Source organism: Phoca vitulina, unplaced genomic scaffold, assembly GCF_004348235.1.
Source record: "Phoca vitulina isolate PV1807 unplaced genomic scaffold, GSC_HSeal_1.0 scaffold15, whole genome shotgun sequence".
Classification (NCBI taxonomy): Eukaryota; Metazoa; Chordata; class Mammalia; order Carnivora; family Phocidae; genus Phoca; species Phoca vitulina.
In genome coordinates this window covers 22,827,216-22,849,017 of record NW_022589718.1, presented here as the reverse complement: position 1 = coordinate 22,849,017, position 21,802 = coordinate 22,827,216, and positions in this window count along the sequence as shown.

Below are 21,802 nucleotides of genomic sequence, written 5' to 3'. Positions count from 1 at the left end.
TTTGGAGTGCACTTTGAGACCTAAATTTTAGGGTGTAAGCTTGACCTACAGTGTTATGGTGATTAATACACTTAAGGAATGGTTGAGGACCTTGTGATTGAGTCATGACAAACACCGTTAATTGTAACATAGCAATGTGTTGACTCTTCCTGGCTTTTAGATGATGTATTTGTTAGAGTCATGAAGTTACCTGTCTTTAAAATCACTGGGAGTTAAGTCCAAGATAATTTATTTGACTCAAACACTACAATAATCATGTTATGTGACCTATGGGAATAGGTATCAAATACTCTATTAAAAACCGAATTATGTCATTTCATGAAGTCATCTTATTAAGGATGACTACAAAACCCATGAAATAACCCTGTTTTCTAAATTTATATGTCCTAGATTTATTATTATTCCCAAACTAATTTTTAAGAAAGTAATTTTAGTTTTTGGCATAAAAATAATAATTATACATTAAATTATACTAAATTTATGTTATGACCCTAAGGTTATATTTGCTTGGACATATTTGGGTACTAATAGTAAGATGTTTAAAACTGCTGCCTGGGTTCATATCCTAGGCTCACTATTTAGTAGCTGTGTGACCTTAGGCAAGTCACTGATACTTTCTGTATTTGAGTTTCTGTCCCATATTTGTAAAAATAAAGTAAAATAAAAATACCATACCTTCCTTTTAGAGTTGATGTGAAGATTATATGAATCAGTAGATATAAGGCATTTAAAAAGTGCTGGCACAGGGGCTCCTGGGTGGCTCTGTTGATTAAGCATCTGACTCTTCATCTCAGCTCAGGTCATGATCTTAGGGTCCTGGGATCAAGCCCCACATTGGGCTCTGCACTTAGCGGAGAGTCTGCTTGAGATTCTCTCTCTTCCTCTCCCTCTGTCCTACCCCCCACTCATTCACACACGTACTCTCTCTCAAATAAATAAATAAATATTTAAAAAAATAAAAATAAAATAAAAAGTGCTTGGCACAGAGTTAAGTGCTTAATCCATTATTGTTTTTGAATGCCTATTATAGGTAGGACAATGAGAAGTTGCACTTGAATAACTGCTTGAACGGACATTATCCCATTTAATTCACACAATGACCCTGGGATGTAGCTGCCTCCACCTTACTTATGAAAACAAAGGTCAGAGAAATGGAGCAATTTGTTGAAGGTCACACTGCTACTCAGTGGTCAGGTTAAGGTGGCCAAGTTCAAAGCTAGTGAACACAATCCGGTAGCTATCTTAGTATTGCTTCATAGCCTTTTTTCTCCCCCTCTCAGATTTATTATGAATCTTTCAGTCTGGCCATGTCATCTGTTTGGTCCATTCTCCAGAAGTCAGGAGATTAGATCTGAATCTCAATCAATCTTGTCCTTGATGCAACAGGCAACTGAAATCCTTTCTTAGAATATATATCAATATAAAGCTTGGTTCTTCCAGAGGCCCCGTGAGCCGTCTTTGAGTTTGTTGATGAAATACCTGTTCTAGCTTACACCACAGATATTGCTTTCTGAATTTTTTTTATTCAAACGAGTTTGCACACTTTTATTCATCTGAGAACAAGATTTTCTGCAAATCCATCTGAGACCTACAATATATGCATGTGGATTTGTATTAAAAACAAATTCACCACTTTGCCCTTCAGCCTTTCCTCAAAGTCTCAAGATATCAAACTTTGTTACCTCACTGGTTGAACACCGTTTCTATGTTATAAAATAAAGCTGCACATTGGGTCACATATAGTTTTCAAAGTATCCCAGAGTTGTTTCCTGTGCAGCAAGACTTAACTTTCAAGATCCAATTAGATGGTTCATCACACTGTACTTAACATTACATCGTTATTGCTTCATATCAGACATCCTCCTTTGAGCCGAGTCAATCAACAGTAAAAATCCATCTTTTAATAAAAAATTTTAAAACACACAAAATTAAAAATCTATTAAAGAGAAGCTCTTGATTTGCTAAAATCTGTTTTTCAAAGGAATATTTCATCAATTTTCCTATCAGAGAACACAGCATTCTGAACTGAGGGATATCTAGTACCTCTTCATTAATAGAAAATTACTAAACTTAGTCATGATGCTATATAAAACTATAAATGATAAATTCTTAGAAACCACAGACAGATAATGATGAATGTCAACATTTATAAGAAAGGAGAATAATGCTTAGCTATATCATAATCTATTAAAAAATATATTTTTAACTATAGGTTTGTGGATTACTTTATTTAAAAAAATAATTTAAAGGGAAAATCAGTTTAATTACCAACACAAAATATTGTGAAATGGAGTTAATATCATTTTTAATGTTTCTGGACTTCTTTTTAAGGGCTAATATGTTTTACAAAATAGAGAAACTGCAATAGCCATCAGGAAATTCAAATAAAAACCACAATAAGATGCCACTAGGATGGTTATAATAAAAAAGACAGATAATATCATGTATTGACAAGGATGTAGAGAAATTGGAACCCTCTTATACTACTGGTGGAAATGTAAAATGGTACAACTGATTTGGAAAACAAAGAATCTGGCAGTTCCTCACATGGTTAAACATACAGTTATCATATGATCAAGCAATTTCACTCCTACATGTATACCCAAGAGTAACAAAAACATATGTCCACACAATCATTTGTACACAAATGTTCATAGAAGCATTATTCATAATAGCCCAAAGTGGAAACAACCCAAATGTCCATCTGATGAATGGACAAATAAATGAGACATAACCATATAGTGAAATATTATTTGGCAATAAAAAGGAACTAATTACTGATACAACATAAGTGAACCTTAAAATCATCATACTAAGTGAAAGAAGTCAATCACAAAGGACCACACATTGTGTGATTTCATTTATATCATGTCAAAAATAGGCAAATAGATAGAGTCAGAAAACAGATCAGTGGTTGCCTAGGATTGGGGAAGATAGGGTTTGGGGGTGGAGGCTAAGGAGTACAGTGTTTTTTTTGAGGGTAATGAAAATTTTCTAGAATTGATTGTGGTGATGGTTGTACAACTCAATGAATATATTAAAAGCCATTACATTGTACTCTTTAAGGGGCGCCTGGGTGGCTCAGTCAGGGAAGCAGCTGCCTTTGGCTCAGGTCAGGAACTCAGGGTCCTGGGATCGAGCCCTACATCGGGCTCCCTGCTCAGCGGGGAGTCTGCTTCTCCCTCTGTCCCTTCCCACCGCTTGTGTTCTCTCTCTCAAATAAATAAATAAAATCATAAACAAATAAATAACTAGTACTCTTTAAATGGGTAAATTGGATGGTATGTGAATTATACCACAACAAAGCATTTTTTTTTTTTAAGAAACAGCAAAGTAGGTCACTATTTAATTGAAAAAAATCTTTTTTTGCCTCCAGATTTGTGTGAAGGTCTTTCCAAAGTCTATTGTATGTAACACATTGAATTAATATAAAGGACTTAAATAATACTGGGTTGTTATTATATTTTACTAATTCTTAATCAAAATATATCCTAGATAGATACATGCTATTTAGTATATAATTACTCCTTGCATGGGTTATAATGTTTTTAAATAGTATTCAGATACTACAGTTATGTAAAGTCTCTGAAATGAATATTCTAGTTATAGAAGTATATCCTTTAAAATAATTAAGCATATGTATAGTTATTTCATTTCAAGGATGTTCACTAATATCATTTCCAGTAGTGAAATTTTAAGACAACCAAAATGTCCAACAATAAGTATTAGTTTAGACAATATCACAACATTCAATGATACAATACTCACCCATTTTTAAAAATTCTTGGAAATATTGATTGAAATGGATGTGCTTATAATACAGGCTGTGGTGAACAAAACAGGTTTTAGATGAGCATGTATAGTATGATCCTTTTTTATTAAAGATATGCTCAAAACAGTGATCTGTTAATAGCCGCGATTATCTCTGGACAGTAGGATGATTATGGATGTGTGCCTTCCCCTTCATTTGTCTATATTTATAAGTCTTTCTCAAATGGATATCTGTTGATTTGGTAATCTGGAAGATATCTTTAATTGTTTTTTAAGTAACTAAATAGCATTTTTGTGTTTACAGCAACCAGCACAGGGCCCTGTATCACTCCCCCAATATTTCACCTGAGGGGTTAGCTCAGGTTACCCTGAAAAGAAAAAAACCTGATAGAATATATAAAAAGGCAGAGGAGCGGTCCTATCTACCTGTTTTTCCATGAGGACAGTAGATGATTCATCATGGACTGATGGTACTTAACATTATTCAGGCTGTTTTCATCCATCATTATGTAGTCACTGAAAACCCCCTACCATCCTCATCCTGTGGAAGGAATGACAGCCTGTGTGTTTCAAACAAGGTTCCCAGTTGTAAACAACAACAACGAGTTTGGCTATTCTAAGCCAAAGGACTGGACTGAAAGTATGTAGAGGGCTCAGAGAATGAATAGGAGGTAAGAGAACCTGCCTAGAAAACCAGCAAGAACCAAAGGGATCTAGAAGCTAAGAAGTAACAAATTTCTGGATGGGATATCGCCACCCAGTACCACCCTATGTCCAGGCAAGAAGAGCCCTTATCCTAAGCTCTGGGTTTTAAAGGACACAACCTGGCCCTCTTCTGAATACGACCTTCTCTATGAAGCAAAAGTCTATGAAACAAAGGGAACACCAAGTTCTGTGTTCTTGACCATGGTCTGGATACATAAGACCCCAGAATTCCTTGCAGAAATCGTTCTGAATCCACCACCAGAACTATGCAGGCCTCTTCACAGGCTCTACCCACTCAAGAATGGACCACAGACGGGGGTGGCCAAGGTAAAACTTTCTGTTGAGGGATAGAAATGGAGATTGGATCTGCAGTCCAGGGTGTGCGTATGCATAGGCACAAAACCCCTTGCAGAGCAGGACAGAACCAGGAACACAAGGAGAAAGAGAGAGGGCCGGCAGACTAGGGCCAAGCCCTAGGGGTCCACTCTTCCCAAGCTTCCAGCATCCAGCATGCTGCTCCAAGGGATCTGAGAATTCTAAATTCAAACCTGGTCACCCTGTTTTTATGAAAATAACATTCGTCAAGGTATAAGAATAAAAATATTATGCATATTATTAAACAGTTCATTAGACTGATTTATAACTTTTAAATATTTAGTTTTATGATATATGGGCTTCCATGGGTATTGCTGGGCCTTGCAAATGCTACCATTGTCAGACACACCTAATAAAAGTATATTCTTGTCATTCCTTCATCTTTGGATTTTTTTTCTCAAGATTCTGTCTTGAAATTAAATCAACTGCGCCCAGCTAATGAGCCACACTCTTGAGAAGTAGGGGATCTGGCCGTTGACAGTTCCTATAGTGGGAAGCAGAACCCTGCTGACCCAAAGACCACACACGTGATGATAGCTTGCACCTCCCTCCATTAATTAGGAAAGGGAAGTGCATGCTAGACTACCAAACAAAACCAAACACAAATACATACACATTTTGGGGGAAGGAGAAAATCGTTAGTTACTTAACTCTCTTGGGTCAATTGGAATCAAGCCCCTTTTTGCTCATACATGACATAACCATAATAACGTCTGTTCTTGGGATGGTTGAGAGCATGAAAAAGACAGCACATGTAAAAAATGCTCTGCAAAGTACTATCTGAATTATCACATTAGTGTTATCACACTCTGGGGAGAGCTCTGGAGGCTGCTAATCAAGAATTAAGAGAAATATACTAAAGAGGGGAGACATTGACAATGAGCAAGAGTGATAACAGGCATGACTGTACCTGTCTAAACACTGTCCTATTCAAATCTTTACATTTTGCATGCTCCTGCTCAGCCCTAAATTAGAATGAATCTCTCTCATATAATCTGCACAATTTCCTTACAATAAATTTTCAGGCTTCATTTGGTCATCCCCATAAACTCAATATACTCTAAGCAGGTTGTTAAATATGTTCAAGGATTTCACAATGAACAGCAGATATCCAGGCACCATTAAAATGAAGTGTTGACATTGGAATAAGGCCACAAGGAAGTGTTTACTGCTACTGCTCTGGAATTATAATTATTTCTTCGTTTGGCCTTTAGAGGACTGAATCATCTGATGTAAATCTATCTTGTTTACTAATAAGATATTTGAAATCAAAATGTTGAAATGGTCATGTATGTATGTTTATCAGCACTAGAAACCATCTTAGCATTGAGTTTACAAAAAGATAGCTTCTTTGTTAATTGCCTACATTTATTATCTATGCTGGATGCATAAAATTTTATGAGATAATCATTTTCCAATTTAACAGAGGATAAGCTAAAATGTACTGGAGAGTTTGAGAGGAAACTTGACATGGAGTAGGAGGTAAAAGATAAAAAAAAAAAAAAAATGAAGGGTTTTGTTTTAGGAGAAGATGTACATCCAAAGAGACTGCTGTCTTAGGAGACGGAGGAATTTTGCTAAGAAGCTCACCTCAGTGTGAAAGAGATGGGAGACAAATATCCCAGGCAATTAAAGAATACACATTTGAAAGAGAATGAATCGTGATGGATTTAAGACACTTCGAAGAAGCCAAAAATGAACACTGGACTAGCGTAACCTGAATCTGGAACCAGGAAGATCTGTCAAAATCTTGTTTAATCCTTATGAGTAGAAAGGACAAATAGTTCAAAATGCAGTATCCACAGAGACCTCTGTAAAATAAAACAAATTTGCTGTTCAGCTGCTTTTCCTCATCCTCTTTGGAAGAACAAACCTGATGCCTTGCCCAGGGAACACCAAATTTGTTTTAACCTTGTGTTGTTATAGTGTTGGGATCTAGGAAAGGTAGGTTTATAAAATACTACTTGACAGGTGAATTTAAATGTTACCACCTTGGATGTTATGTCTTGCTCTTCTGTTCCATATCAGCAGAGTTTTTCCAAATCCAACGCATGGGATAAAAATGTTCTGGGAAACATGGTGGTTGGACAGATGGTTATTGCATTCAAGAGGAGCATGTTATTATCTTATTAGACATAACATCAAATGTTATTTATGAAAGCAGGCATAACTGCCACAGGTTTCTGGTCTGTATCAGTAAAAACATCCCTCCAGCGCAGAATCACAACAAAGGTAACACTGCGATCCAAAGTTGGAGTAAAGCCACCACCTAGAACACTCTCCTTTCAGACACCTGAATGGTGTTTTCTCTTTTATTCAGGTCCCTACTCCAATGTCACCACATTGGTGAGGTCTTCTGTGATAGCCCTGTATAAAACACCAACTCCAGCCCCAAAACAAGTGCTTTTTCTATTTCTCACCCCAGATTATTTTTCTCTATACTACTATGGCCACCTGATGAAGTATGGGTGCTTTTGTTTCCGTATTAGAATTAGGTGTCCCTCTCTCATGACAGCCTTGCACGTCCAGCACCACTGGCCCCAGCAGTACGCGTGAGCAGGACTTTGACAGCACTCAGTCATGGCTCTCACATGAAAGTGAAAGTGGATGAGTCCAGTGTGTCTTGGGATTTGCAGTGCCCTGTGTTTGCCCCTTCACTGTAGCCCAGCAGAATGAAACTTGTGGTTCCATTGGGACAGTTTAAAAAAGATCACCATATTCAATCTTAAATATTGTTACCTCCTTTTCCTTTTTTCTTTTAATTCAAGATAAAGCTCCTTTTTTGAAACAAAAGTCGACTGACAAAAAATCTTATAAAATTAATTTACAAATAAGATCAAGCAATTGATCATTCATTATTCATGAAACAATTGATTGTCAGAGTCTTGGAATAAATTCCCACCTTTTGTCTGTATTTTCACACATTTGTAGTTTGGAGGAGTAACTTCATGGGTTGTTACAAACAGTAATTAATTGTCTGTTAGTGTGTTTTAAGTGCCACTTTGGAGGGAGAAAAACGGTTTTCTGAAAATGTCATAATTCTCCAAAGAGCAAGAACCTAAGTGAAGCAGATAGTTATAGGGCAACTTGATCAAATTTCTGTACCTTACGTGCTGTGGAGCATTTTACGATTTGGACCAAACCACTTTAAGCTTCTTCTCTCTCATGTCTTATTATTTCCCCCACCTCCTACCCTGCCCAGGGGGCTCAAAGTCAGCATACTTAGAGAACTTTTAGACTTTCCAGGTGTAGGAGCAATGTGATGTACGTTCTCTACTGCAGAAAGCAAAACTCCACTGAGTGAGTCTCAATTGTCAAGTATGATTAAATCTCTTCAGTTGAGAACAAATCCTTACCCGTGAATTCAGGGTTCTCCTAATATGGCCTGTGTCTTTCACTTATGTCCCTCAGTGTTTCCTAATCTGGACACTCTTGGACCATCTGTGAGAACAGTTTTTCATTTATCATGACTACTTAATTTTATTCTTGCCTTTTCTTCACCTTAAATGCCCACCCCTTCCCACAGCACCCACAGCACACACCATTCAATACCTCTGTCCACATTGTAACGTTCTCTAAAATGGTATTTCTCGAGTTTGGTATTGATAGATCATCTGCTTCAGAATCACGTGGAGTCCTTGTTAACAGTTCAGAGTCAAATTCCAACCCGTTCAATCAGATCCACTGAAGGCAGGGCCCCGAAATCTGAATTTTAAACAGGACGGTTTGTTGAAGCCCAGTTACATTTGAAATCAGTTATGCTGTGTTTTCCATGAAGCCTTTCTTATTAACCTAGTTCACCAAGCAATTTCTTCATCCTCTTCACTTAGAGGTCTTACTCCCTAAACCACTTGGAAGAAATTTCCGGTATTCTGCCTGGTGACATTTCTTAATTCGCTTAGTGGTTTTGTAAATGTTTGTATTGATTTTAACCTTTTGTTTGTGTGTATGCATGCAATTTTCTTCCCAATATTCCAGAGGGGGAAATTCTGATGTTTTGCTACTTTCTTGCATCATCTCTATGGCCCAGCACATTACCTTGTGTGCGTGAAAAGCATAATTCATACTGATGGATTGACTTCACACTGGACTCATCCTGGATACTCTTGTAACTCCACTCATGGACTACCCTCCTGCTTAGTACTGTTTCCCAGTGTTTTGTCTTGACCTACCCTTCTTTTTACCTTATACTTCTCTCTGGGTGAATAGCCATTTATGTGGCTTTCCGTGACTGTCCTGTGGATGAGTCTCCAGCCAAGTCTCTTTTAAACTCTAGATAAGTATGAAATTACTCAGTGGCATCTCTCCTTAGATGTCCAACTGGCAGCTCAAATTCAGCATATCCACAATATAGCTTATTATGTTTCCCCCAAAACTCTGTGTCTGCATCTGAATTCTTTTTGGTGAATGATAGAATTGTCTATTAAATGATTCTTACCATTGACCTTGAAAGTATTGCCTGATGCCTCCTGGTGCCTGTATTTTGAAGTCAAACAGACCTTGATCCAAATTCTGGAATAGTTATGCAATCTCAATCAAGGTATCTAAATTCTCTGAATCTCTGTCCTTTGTCTTTAAAATGGGTAGTTAATACCTACTGTAGAGGTTTCTTATGAAGATTATATGAGATGTTTATAAAATACTTAGCATACTACTAGCCTATGATACATATTCAGTTAAGGGTAATGATTATTATTCAGGGTCCGATCATTTCTTGTATCAATTCTGTTTTCTGAAGTGTTCTTCTGGCTCTGGTCTTGGTTCCCCCAAACCTTCCACACAGCTGGTAGAGGCTATATTCAAATCACATATGTAGGCAAGTCAAGTCCTTCAGTGACTCCCCAGTGCTTTCTTGATAAACAACAAAGTCCTTAATTAGCCCTGATTGGGTGCCCATCATTCCTCTAACCTCATCTCTGATACAATGTTTCCAATTTCTGCAATAGGCAGACCCAACTGCTTTGAGTTCCTCCAGTGAGTCATGCAGATCAAGCCTCCCTACGTTACACCTGCAGGCATAAGGCAAGATCTGTTGTTCCAATTTATCAAGTTAATGCCTACTCAGATCTTAGGGAAACTTCCTTGATAATTTAGATTCTCGTGATTTATCTCTTAGCATTGTGGCTTATGTTCCTTGTAGAGATTATTACATTTTGGTGTGGATGTGATTGGCTTGCTTATTTCTCCCAAGTAATTAAATCATGTCCAATTCGTCTTTTGATCCCATAGTGTTAGAGACACTGTGCCTGGCCCATAGTAGGTGCACAATGGCCATCTGTTAAGTAAGTGGGTAAATATGTTAAAATGAATTCTAAGTTACAGGGATAATAAACTTGTCTTCCCCAGCTCACTGAGATACTCTTTTCCTTACTTCTTTTGGTTCACTCCAATAGGATCCAACTTTGAATTTTAAGATTGATTGGGGCATTCAAGGTAAAGGAGTCAACTTTTTCCTCAGAAATAAGAATCTTCACTACTACCTGGCCCCAACTCACTGTATTTCAGAAGTGAGTGTAAAGGAAAATATCTTAGGAAAGATTATCAGTACTCCTGTCTCTTATCAGCAAGATAAAATCCACTATACTTCATTTAGAACCACATGGTAATCGCCTGCTTCTAGGTGAACAATTCAACTGCTATGTTTCACATGTGGTACTGATAAAACTCGAAATGGGCCACAAGGCAGAATATCATGACAATGACACCAGATTTTAAGAGGTCCAGGTACTTCTATCTCTGCAGAATTATTTATTAGGTACTAAACCACACTTAGAATGTGTTCAGCTTTTGTCTTTTCTTTTATCAGTGTGGGTCAGGAAGATTTGGAGAGCGGATCAATAGATTGCCCCCCTTCTCCTACTATATCAGTGTACCTTGCAGTGGAGAATAGACAATTTACTTAAGCTCTGCATTTTCTGAACTTCTTTGGATCAATAATTCATTATCTGTTATATTTGCCAATATGCAAAATGTTCAGGATAGTTGCTATAATTAAATAAAAACCTACTGTTTGCAGACTGTTATATGATTTGAGATTCAAAAGGTTTTCTTTTGCTTATACTTTCATAGTGTTAACTTTGACCCTATTCTGCTTGTCAGTTTTTCTTTAAGGAATCTGCAATTCCAAGTGTTTCTCATTTAGATAGTAGCCTTGACATATAATACAAGGAGACCACTCACCTTTTCCGAAATAGTTAACATAACATAATAAAATTAAAAAAAAATAGTTAAAGTACTTATCAGATTTCCTGGCTTCTCAAACTACTGTTTTCTGTCAGGTAGGAAGGACTAACCTCTTGGGAGATCAAGGGCCATTAGATATCATTAACTTTCCCCATTCCCTTTTCTTAGGAGATGGATTTTAAACAACTACTACGCATCCCACCATGGTTTGTGATTACATTCCATTAGACGTGATGAAGCATCTTCAGAGAAGAGAGCCCATCATTATGAAGTGAGTTTAAAAACAAATTCCCATGAGATCTGATAATTATCTCATGGAGTAGAGATTATCTGCCTACAGTAAGAGGATTTATTTTGTTCATTACTGTTCTCATAATAATAGCTTACAGCATGATCTAAAAAGGAGAGGAAAGCACAGAGTCTCAGGAGAACAGAGACACCATTTCAGTTCTGTAGAGGAAATCAGCCACAAGGAGATGAAAGCAGAAGGTAAATAACAATCATACTCTGGAAAAGAACTTGATCAAACTTCAGTGATTTTTTGTAGTTCACACGGATATAATTAAACAGAATAGCTAATTGTTAATATTGTTCAGTATCTCTGGCTTTCATTCCCACATGTAGTCTACAAATCAGCAGGATGTGTGTAAACCAAAGCACTTCATTACCTTCCCCAAATGAGGGATGTAGTGATGAGAAGACTCACTGAGGAGAGAGACCGAGAGAGTGAGAGAGAAAGAGAGAACAGGGGGAAGGTTGCCGCACCCTGACATGGTCATGAGGAAGAGATGAGTGTGATCTAGCTGTTCCACGTGGGGTAAGAAGCCAGGAACAGCTTGGAGCAGAAGGCAGGAGGAAAAGTCTTAGAATAAGACCTCATCCTTTTGTTTAAAGCACATTTCTAAAATCTTATATTTGTATGTATGTTAAAGTGCAACATGGCATTCTCAAGCCAAATGTATCTTGTATGTTGTAGCACTTCAAATACATAAATAAGGAGAACGGATAATTGAGACCTGTGAGCTCTATACAAACATTCCCATAAAGGAATCTGGATCTGAACACCCCAGAAACATAGCTATGTTAAGGCTCTATGAGAGCATTTGGTCCCACCCTCTCACTTTGCAGATGAAGACTATAAGCCAGAAAGGAGAATCTTAACACTATTAGACCCAAACTGATTGTCCTTTCCCCATTAAGTTATGTCAAGGTTATGTTTAAGTAACAGGCAAGTAAGTAGCATGTGTCTGTGTATGTTTGCATGTGCTTTCTTGAATTTTTTAAGAGTATAATGTTTCCTTTTTTAAAATATTTTATTTATTTATTTATTTATTTACTTACTTACTTACTTACTTATTTTTGAGAGAGAGAGAGCTCATGAGTGAGGGGAGGGGCAGAGGGAGAAGCAGACTCCCCACTAAACAGGGAGCCCGATGCAGGGCTCGATCCCAGGACCCTAGGATCATGACCTGACACATGACCTGAGCCGAAGGCAGATGGGTAACTGACTGAGCCACCCAGGTGCCCAAGAGTATAGTGTTTCTATGGGCCTGTTGCAAGTATCTTGTGTCTCAGAACATGAAAAAGGTTTAGAATCCTAGTGGATGGAAATAATAAAACGATGTTTACTGCACACCCCGTAGGTATGCAACTAGGTATTTTTTCTATATTATCACATTTAACCTTCACAGTCTTGTGAGAAACACCCCATTTCCCAGGTGAGGTACTGAGACTCAGAGCAGTTAGGGGCCTCTTGCCACATGGACGAGAAAATGGCAGTAACTGAGTTTAAACCTGGATCATTCAGATCCCACAGTCTTTCCATCATCGCACCACTTCCAGTACATCCATTAGCTTGGCCTCAGGAAATTCTATTTGTGAAGTTCCTGCATGTGTTTCAGCAAGTGAGGAAGTAGTTGGAAATAACAGCACCATGACTCCAACTTGTGACTTATCGTGAGATGACCTGTTGGCAACATTCAAAAAGATGGATAATCCTGAGGGCTGTCTGAAAAGTACCAGCACAGAGTTGGTTGCAACTTCAAACACCAGCCTTCTTTAGTGTCTTTCTAGGCATCATTCACACTTAGAGTGTAACCCGATTTTTCCCAAGAGAAGCTATCATGTCCCTTGAGGCTTTCTAGGCTATAATCGTAAAAGGACAGTAAAGTTGGAAGCTGTCTTTGAAGCTTGTTCACAGGTGCCTGATGCTGAATTTAAGTGTAGAGAGTGTTAGGGCTCTCAGTATAGCAGTTTTAATAAAGTAGCTGATGAGGTTTCACTTGTGAATAATGAAAGAGGCAAGTCGGTCTTTCTTAGTTGTTTTTCTGAGAAAGAAAACAGGTTGGCCTGCCAGTCTGACTCTGGAAAGAATAATTTAACAGGTGATCTCATGTTTGGACACAAAGATAAGAGTTAAGAACTCTGAAACTTGGTCAGCATTAATTTTCTACTAGCAAACTACTCCCTGTGTCTTCAAAAATGCCAGCCAAGACATTTAATGGGATTCTACCATGGAAAAACAGGTACCAGACATAAGCTCATTCATTGTCTTTGTCTCACACTTGAGGGATACCAGAAAAATTGCCTTTCCAAATCAGTTACATTTATGTTAACATTATGCAATATAAAAAGAATGATCCAAACTAAAATCAGCTAATTTATCTAGAACAGGGGTTGACAAACTGTTTCTGTAAAGATCCAGATAGTATTATAGGCCAAATTTGATAAATCTGTATCTATTTTTTTGTAGTTATTGGCAACAATATCTTTAACATGAGAAGGGCTTATTTATTTATACTTAAGAACAAAGGAGAAAGGGAATTTGAGCGAGATTATTTGCTTGGGCAAAATTGTGGAAGTCATGGTAGAATGTTTTGGTGTGAATGTCTAGAATGTTCTAGAATGTCTCCATTCTGTGGAGGTTTTGCCTTCACGTTTTCTGCCTGAGAAGAGATATTTAATGAGTCTCAAGATCAGACACACAGCCCAGGTGATTTGTTAAAGATTCCTCAAGGGTGAATTAAGGGAGAGCCAAAGGCAAGGGACCCAGAGTTATTCTATCCTGGTAACCTCTGCCTGTTCAAATCTCCTCAGTTCCATCTCTATGTTGTGCCTTCTGGAGACATCAGTACTGTTTTCAACATTTGAATTAATCTCAAAGTGCATTTTTTTTTTACTTTTTTAATTTACTTGTTATATAAAGTGATAATTTCTATATAATTTGCTTACTTCGCTTCGAATATTGTCACACCGTACCTTAACCTGTCGTCAAGTAGTGGTATCCTACAATAGAATGAGGCATCAAGAGACAGAGGAAAGATCACGGTCTTTAGGGTCCAGGCACTTCCACGCGCACAATTCCTCTCTGAGCTCCAGTGGCCTCATGTATGAAATGGGTCAATCATTTCTAACTTCTAAAATGATTATGAAAATTAGCACTAACAGAAGTCAGGTGCTTGGCATAATGTCTAGCCCATCACAGACACACGGTGGCAGCTGGTATTGTTCTAATATAGCAGGGTGTTACTTTATCTTTTTAAAAGATTTGTTTATCTATTTTAAAGAAAGAGAGAAGGAGAGAGAGCGCAGGAGCAGGGGGAGGTGCAGGGAGGGAGGGAGAGGGAGACAGACAGTCTCAAGCAGACTCCCCACTGAGGGTGGAGCCCCACATGGTGCTCTATCTCAGTACCCTGAGATCATGACCTGAGCCAAAACCAAGAGTCGCGCACTTAACTGATGAGCCACCCAGGTGCCCCAGCAAGGTGCTACTTTTAAAACTATGTCAGGTTTATTTCTATCACTTTGTAAGCAGTTGGTGATAATGGCCACTATATATATGTTCTCTTTTTTTCTCTGAAGTAATACAACTCTAAAAAAAATCATACGAATCTTTGGGGTAGGGCTTTACACTGTTCGTAACTCGCACTATTCTTTAACTTCACGTTTCCCTCTTTTGACCCATTATGTTTGATAAATCAAGTTTCTAGTGAAATTCAGGAGGCAGGGACCTTCTCATGCATAGACAGTGGTTCTGTGCTGTCCAGACATCAAAAGACTGAATTTTATGTCACCATAATTGATTTTTTCTGAACTCTATTTCTGCCATGTTGATGGGATGACAGAGTTTCCTCTGTGTTTACATAGAGTAATCTGTTTATTTATGACAATCAAAACTAAGAATAAACCTTTCTTCCTTTCAAATCCAAATAAGAATCTTTTCACCTTAAAGTGCAGACCTCCCATGCAATCAAAATTGACTGTCTTACTAGGTTAAAAACCCTTTCACTTTATAATGATTGGACTAGTAGACCCATCACCTCATTGTCACTCATCTGCTTCTTGTCAAATTTGTTTTGGAAAAAAAAGAATAAACAAACAAACAAACAAACAAAAAACAAAGAATCCCCTTTATAAGGTTCATATATTCAAAATGCTAGAAAGAATTGTACCTGTTGAAAAGACCAAAGATGACTAGCTATGTGCTAACCTTTGTTTGGCCGTAGACAATGTACCCAGAAAGGAGACTTTTTATCTTTGGAAAGTGAGCATTATTTTCCCTTGCACTGTGACCTGGGAGCTACAGCTGGGTGCATCCTTGGCAGTGTAGGTCCTAAGGCCGTCCCCGGTGGGTGCTCCCCCCCTTCTCCCAGGAATGTTGTCTACGGGCAGAACCACGATAAATACAATGACCGGGAAAGGCCATTCTGGAGGGGAAAATAGTCTGAGATGCATGTAAAAGTAAGAAGATAGAGTTGCAATGGTGTTTTGAGGAAAGGGATGGAAAAGTTGTGAGCAAATTATATGCATGGGAGTCTTAAACATCTTTTTTATGTTTTAGGACAACATGATTCACCTACCTGACATGTGACACGGCTCAGTGTATAGCTCTGAGTGCTCCCCTGAAACCAAAGGCCAGGGAAAATAGCCCTGGATTTGAATACCCTAGTAAAGGCCCCACCTGTTACTAATAGCATGCATTTTTCACTAGAGAAGACAGACTCAGAGGCATCTGGACGCCACCCAAAAAGTGGCCTTCCAGAGGAGAGGTGTAAGTGCTTCTCTACGGTCCACCATGCTTCCTGGGCCCACAGCGACATTCCCTCTCGATGCCAGAGGCACCCATACAAAGTTTTCTTTCCCTTTTCAATATCTTCAATTTCTCTTTCTCCTTTCTTTTCATGAAATAACACCCCAAAATTCTTTCCAAATTTAAAAATACCATCCCAGTGTCCTACTGTACTTTTTAGTGTTTTTGGCTAAAAAAGCTGCTAATAATCTTAAAGAAATGGTTTATGAGTGTTGACTCTATTTTCTCCCATCTACTCTCTTCTCAACTTTCTATAATCAAGGTAATTTTCTCACCAGGCTCCCAAGGATGTGCTCAAAATCATTAAAGCATCATCTTCTTTACAGTTGCAGGACATCTCATTTGTTCTGACTTTTTTTCACATTTTAAAAGTACAGGTACATTCTGTTGGCTCTCTAGAGCTCTTTTCTCTTCTATATCAACAGGAACAGCCGATAGTTCAAGGTTTTCATTTGGGCTCACATCTGCATTGCACATGCATTGTTTCCAATTAGTTTTGGAAATCAACCCATTAAAAGGTATGGCGAGTACTCTGTTCTGATAATTAAAAAGATTAATCAAGAAACATGTCCAAAGTTATGGCCTTTCAAGCCTGTGGACCAAGAGGCAAGCCATGTTTCACAGCTCAGTGTAAATGGTATCCAGTGGAGTTGGGCAGTTGCATCCTGCATGGTCACTCCATGCAAAGAGGTGAACTCAGATAATGCTTATTAAAGGCAAGGCTAAAATCTGCTTCAAAAGCATCTCTGGGTCTGCCATAATAAATGGTTAAGCTGGTGACCAAGGCTTCTATGGAGTGGACAAGGTCTCTAAGTAGACACTGATGAGCAAACATGAGCCACAGAGAATGAGATAAAGAGAACACCTGAAAGAACACTCTGCCTGATAGGAAAGTATTGCTACAATCCCATTCTTTTTTTTTTTTTTTTTTTTTGGACTTTTTTTATTATTATGTTAATCACCATACATTACATCATTAGTTTTTGATGTAGTGTTCCATGATTCATTGTTTGTGCATAACACCCAGTGCTCCATGCAGTACATGCCCTCTTTAATACCCATCACCAGGCTAACCCATCCTCCACACCCCTCCCCTCTAGAACCCTCAGTTTGTTTTTCAGAGTCCGTTGTCTCTCATGGTTCGTCTCCCCCTCCGATTTCCCCCTCTTCATTCTTCCCCTCCTACTATCTTCTTCTTTTTTTTTTTTCTTAACATATATTGCATTATTTGTTTCAGAGGTACAGATCTGTGATTCAACAGTCTTGCACAATTCACAGTGCTCACCATAGCACATACTCTCCCCAATGTCTATCACCCAGCCACCCCATCCCTCCCACCCCACCCCACACTCCGCTACAATCCCATTCTTTACAGAGTTAGAACCCAATCACAGATTTCAGCAATAAGTAATTTTTTGTTTGATTTCTTCTTTGAAAGGATCATTTTGGGAAACGGTTAGTGGCACTAATATTTCCTGCAGATTAATTCTACCTTCAAAGTGTTCATACATGTCAGGATTAAGACTATTATACCTATTGGTTATATTATAAAGAAGAGTATTTGTCCCATACTCATTTGTTTCTAATTAGAATTAGGCACTGTTCTTTTTTGGAGAATACAGAATTCTAGAACTTAGAATTTATCTTCAAGAGCATTCATTCTTAAAATCGTTTTTAAAGAAGTGGGGTGCCTGGGTGGCTCAGTCATTTGAGCACCTGCCTTCAGCTCAGGTCATGATCTCAGGGTCCTGGGATTGAGCCCCGCATCGGGCTCCCTGCTCAGTGGGAAGACTGCTTCTCTCTCTGCCTGCCGCTCCCCCTGCCTGTGTGCTCTCCCTCTCTCTTTCTCTCCCTCTCTCTCTGTCAAATAAATAAATAAATAAAATCTTTTTTTTTTTTTAAAAAAGAGCATTCATTCTAATCCCTTACAAAGGAAGTACAGAGTAAAATTTCCAATGTATTCTTCGACCTAAAAATATTATAAGTCCCCTGAAGATTTTATCTAATACTCAACTCTAGTGTAAGAACTTTAGGTTTTTAAAATAGAAATATATTATATGGAAGATATTGGTCAGTTCTACTGGAATACCAGAGGAGATCCCCTCCTGCTAATGAGTGCTGATCTCTCTTCTTCACCTTCATTTGCAGTATGTACAGTTTATTATCAGAATAGAGTCCTTCACCTGAGTTCGAGCAATTCTTTAACTGTCAGAAACACTTCTATTTTTGAACTTCTTTTCAACGATAGATCCATTCAGAAAAGAAAGGAATCCTGAAATTTCAGAATAATTGCTTAATTGAATTTGTTTCATACTCTTTTCCCTATCCCCTGCCTCCAACACACACACATACTGGATAACACTCTCCAGTGATAACACATTATCTCCCTTTTTTTCTTGTCTCTGTTTTGTGTGTGTGTGTGTGTGCACTTATATATATATCATCTATGCTGCAGATTTGTCCAGAATCCAGTTTCTTTCTCAGTGGCCCTCTAAGTGTGTGTCAGAAATTGTAATCAGTGTGTATTCTACCCATCCTCTATACAGGTCACCTTCATTTCCATGGATTCCATTTATAATTCTTGGCTCATTATTATATTTTTCTATGTAACTTTCAATCCTTTAGAGTTTCTTACATGCTTAGCATATTTCCATACATATCTCTCTTTAATTCCCAAATGCAAAGAAAACAAATGCTGACAGTGTTTTCTATCTTTGATCATGTAGCCCTCTGTTCTTGCATCAGGAAGACTTTAAAATTCAAATGACAAATGAAAGATAATGAAAAAAAATATTTTAAACAAATTTTTAAAAAGTGCTGAGGAACACTCTTAAATGTTTAGGGAGAGAAGGCATGAAGAATATGATGGTTACATTATTTATATGTATTTAGCAATTGGCTATATGGATACACAGGTTTTCCTGGGAGATAAATCCTGATTTTTGCCAAACTCAAGGATTGCTATCTATAGAATAGGAGGTGGAAAGGGAGATAAACATTCTCATATACTTGTGGTAATAATACAAATTAGTAAAACATTTCTTGAGCACAGTTGGGCAATCTGTGTTGAAAGCCTTAAGACAGGCAATGATGAGCATGTGGAAAAGGTAATTCATAAGTAATTGAACAAAAGAAAAGCCTTTCATGGACCCAGGATATAAATGAGCCATGAATTGACAAGTGTTAATTTTAAATTTTTATAGAGAAGAAAAAAAAGTAGCTGTCCTTCAAGGAACAATTCAAATCAAAGATAAAGGAGGAGAGAGGCTGACTTGGTGTGAGTGAACAAAGCAGAAGCAAAAGTAGCTGCCAGCTGGCTTAAGTACAAGCATTGGCTAAAGATTCTGCATAAAAAATTCAGTTAATTCAGTGGATTATAAGTAGACAGGAACAAGAGGTGGGCTATAGAATCTTCTCTTTAGTAATCAGAAAAATTAAGGCACAGTTGCCATCAGACTAGTGATTTTGGGGTGCCTGGGTGGCTCAGTCGTTAAGTGTCTGCCTTTGGCTCAGGTCATGGTCCCAGGGACCTGGGATCGAGCCCCGCATCGGGCTCCCTGCCCCGCGGGAAGCCTGCTTCTCCCTCTCCCTTTCCCTCTGTGCTCTCTCTCTCTCTCTCAGGTAAATAAATAAAATCTTTAAAAATAAAAAAAATGTAAAAAAAAAAGACACTAGTAATTTTCTTTTACTTTCATCTTTCGCTTCAATTCATATGTTATTATTGCAAATATATCTTTTTAACAGCATTGTTGAGGTATCATCACTATATAAATAACCGTACATATTTAATATGTACAATTGATGAGTCTGGACATATACAACATATGCAGAGTGATAGAAACACTATCAGCATAATCAAGGAAATATATACATCCGACACCTTCTAGAATTTCCTTATATCCCTTTGGTTGTTGGGGTGTGTGGGTGCAGGATAGTAAGAACACTTAACATGAGATCTACCCTCACAACAAATTGTGAAGTGCACAATACCGTATTGCTAACTATAGACACTATGTTGTACCACAGGTCTCTAGAACATATTCATCTAGCAAAATATCTTATACCCTAATACCTTTTATTCATGTTTTAAAATTCCTCATGTTCCTTCTATGCGGAAGTATCTTAATTCAGTTCACCTGACATTCACAGAAAATCTGTAGAATGAGCCGGTGACCTTTGAATATCAGAATTTCAGCAAGTAGAACAGAGATGGAGAGGCACCGAGCAGGTGGGCACTTCAGCCTTGCGAGGTGCTGGTATGAGTGTGCAGGTCTGTGAACTCCATGCTTGCTCATGCGTGTTTGAAATGTTCAGTATAGAATAACTCAAACAGGACAAAATCAACACTAATTTTCATCAAAGATAATACCACTGCCCTGGAACTCCAGGGGCAGGACCAACCCCAGACAAACAGCTCCCTTCACTACTGTCCCTTTGATCATTCTATTCTCCCCGATTGTTCTTTGTGCCCTCATTTATTCCTTAATTATGTTGTACTCTCAACAACAGGCGACACATCTTGCTAAGTTTTGGGGATATAGATAAAGAAGCCGTGACTGCTGCTTGCACAAGTACACAGACATCTATGTAAACAGAGACTTACAAATCAATATAAAAGAGTAAAAGCAAAGGGGTAGAATAGCATAATGATCGAGTCTGGACTTGGTGGGCTAAGGAGAGTTTCAGGATTCCCATTTGTCATTTATGTCACTTGGGTAAATTATTTGGCTTCCATATGCCTCAGTTCTTTATCCCTAAAATTGGGTAAAATGCCTACATTAGAAAGTTTTTGTGAAAGTTAGGTTAAATGAAATTAAATAGTATCGATAAAAGAGCTAGCATAATATTCAGGATACTGTAGCAACCAAATTATTGCTTCACTGTTACCATATATGTAAAGTGTACAATATGTTGCTTGGCCACCCTTTTTAGTGGAAAAACTGTGAAGCGGATCCAGTCCTCTTGGTGGAGCGGGGGTGGCTGGGGAGAGGTTTCCTCTCACACGTATGCCACCATACAAGATAGAGAGGTCCCATATATTCTGCTCCAGCCCCTTGTGCCTTCTCTTAACCTTCTCCACAGACACACTTACCAAGCTTGGGGAGCAGAAAATGTCATTCCACAGGTTTCCCTACAAATCCTGCTCTCTCACTTAGGGCCAGCCTCTCTCTGTCTCTGTTTCAGTGAGCGAGCAGATGCGGGGAATATATAGAAAGCACACATAGACTAAGTTTGCGATAAAACCCTCACAGAGGTTGGTTGAGCACAGAGAGAACAGAGGAGTCCCTAAATCTGCCCTGGCGGTGGGAGGGGTGGGTCAGAAAGATTTCCTGGAGAAATCTTTCAAACTGACGACTGTAGGAAAATAAGGAATTTTCTGGGTGCAGTAGCCACAAGACATGGGAGAATATCTCATGCAGAAGAAATAAATCACGGAGACGTACTGAATCACTACTTATGTATTGGTGTATAACCCATTTGTCTTCAACTGGTGAATGCAAATGACACTTTCATACCCAAACCACCAAGGTCCTTACCGGCCAAACTGAAGAGCATCAGCCAGCCCTTTCCTCAAATGTTCTCCCTCGCCTGCCTTGTATCGGGGAACCTCTAGGAAAATGTCAAAGACACTCAGAGAGGAACCCACTCACATTTTGTTGTTCTACCTTCACCTTCCCC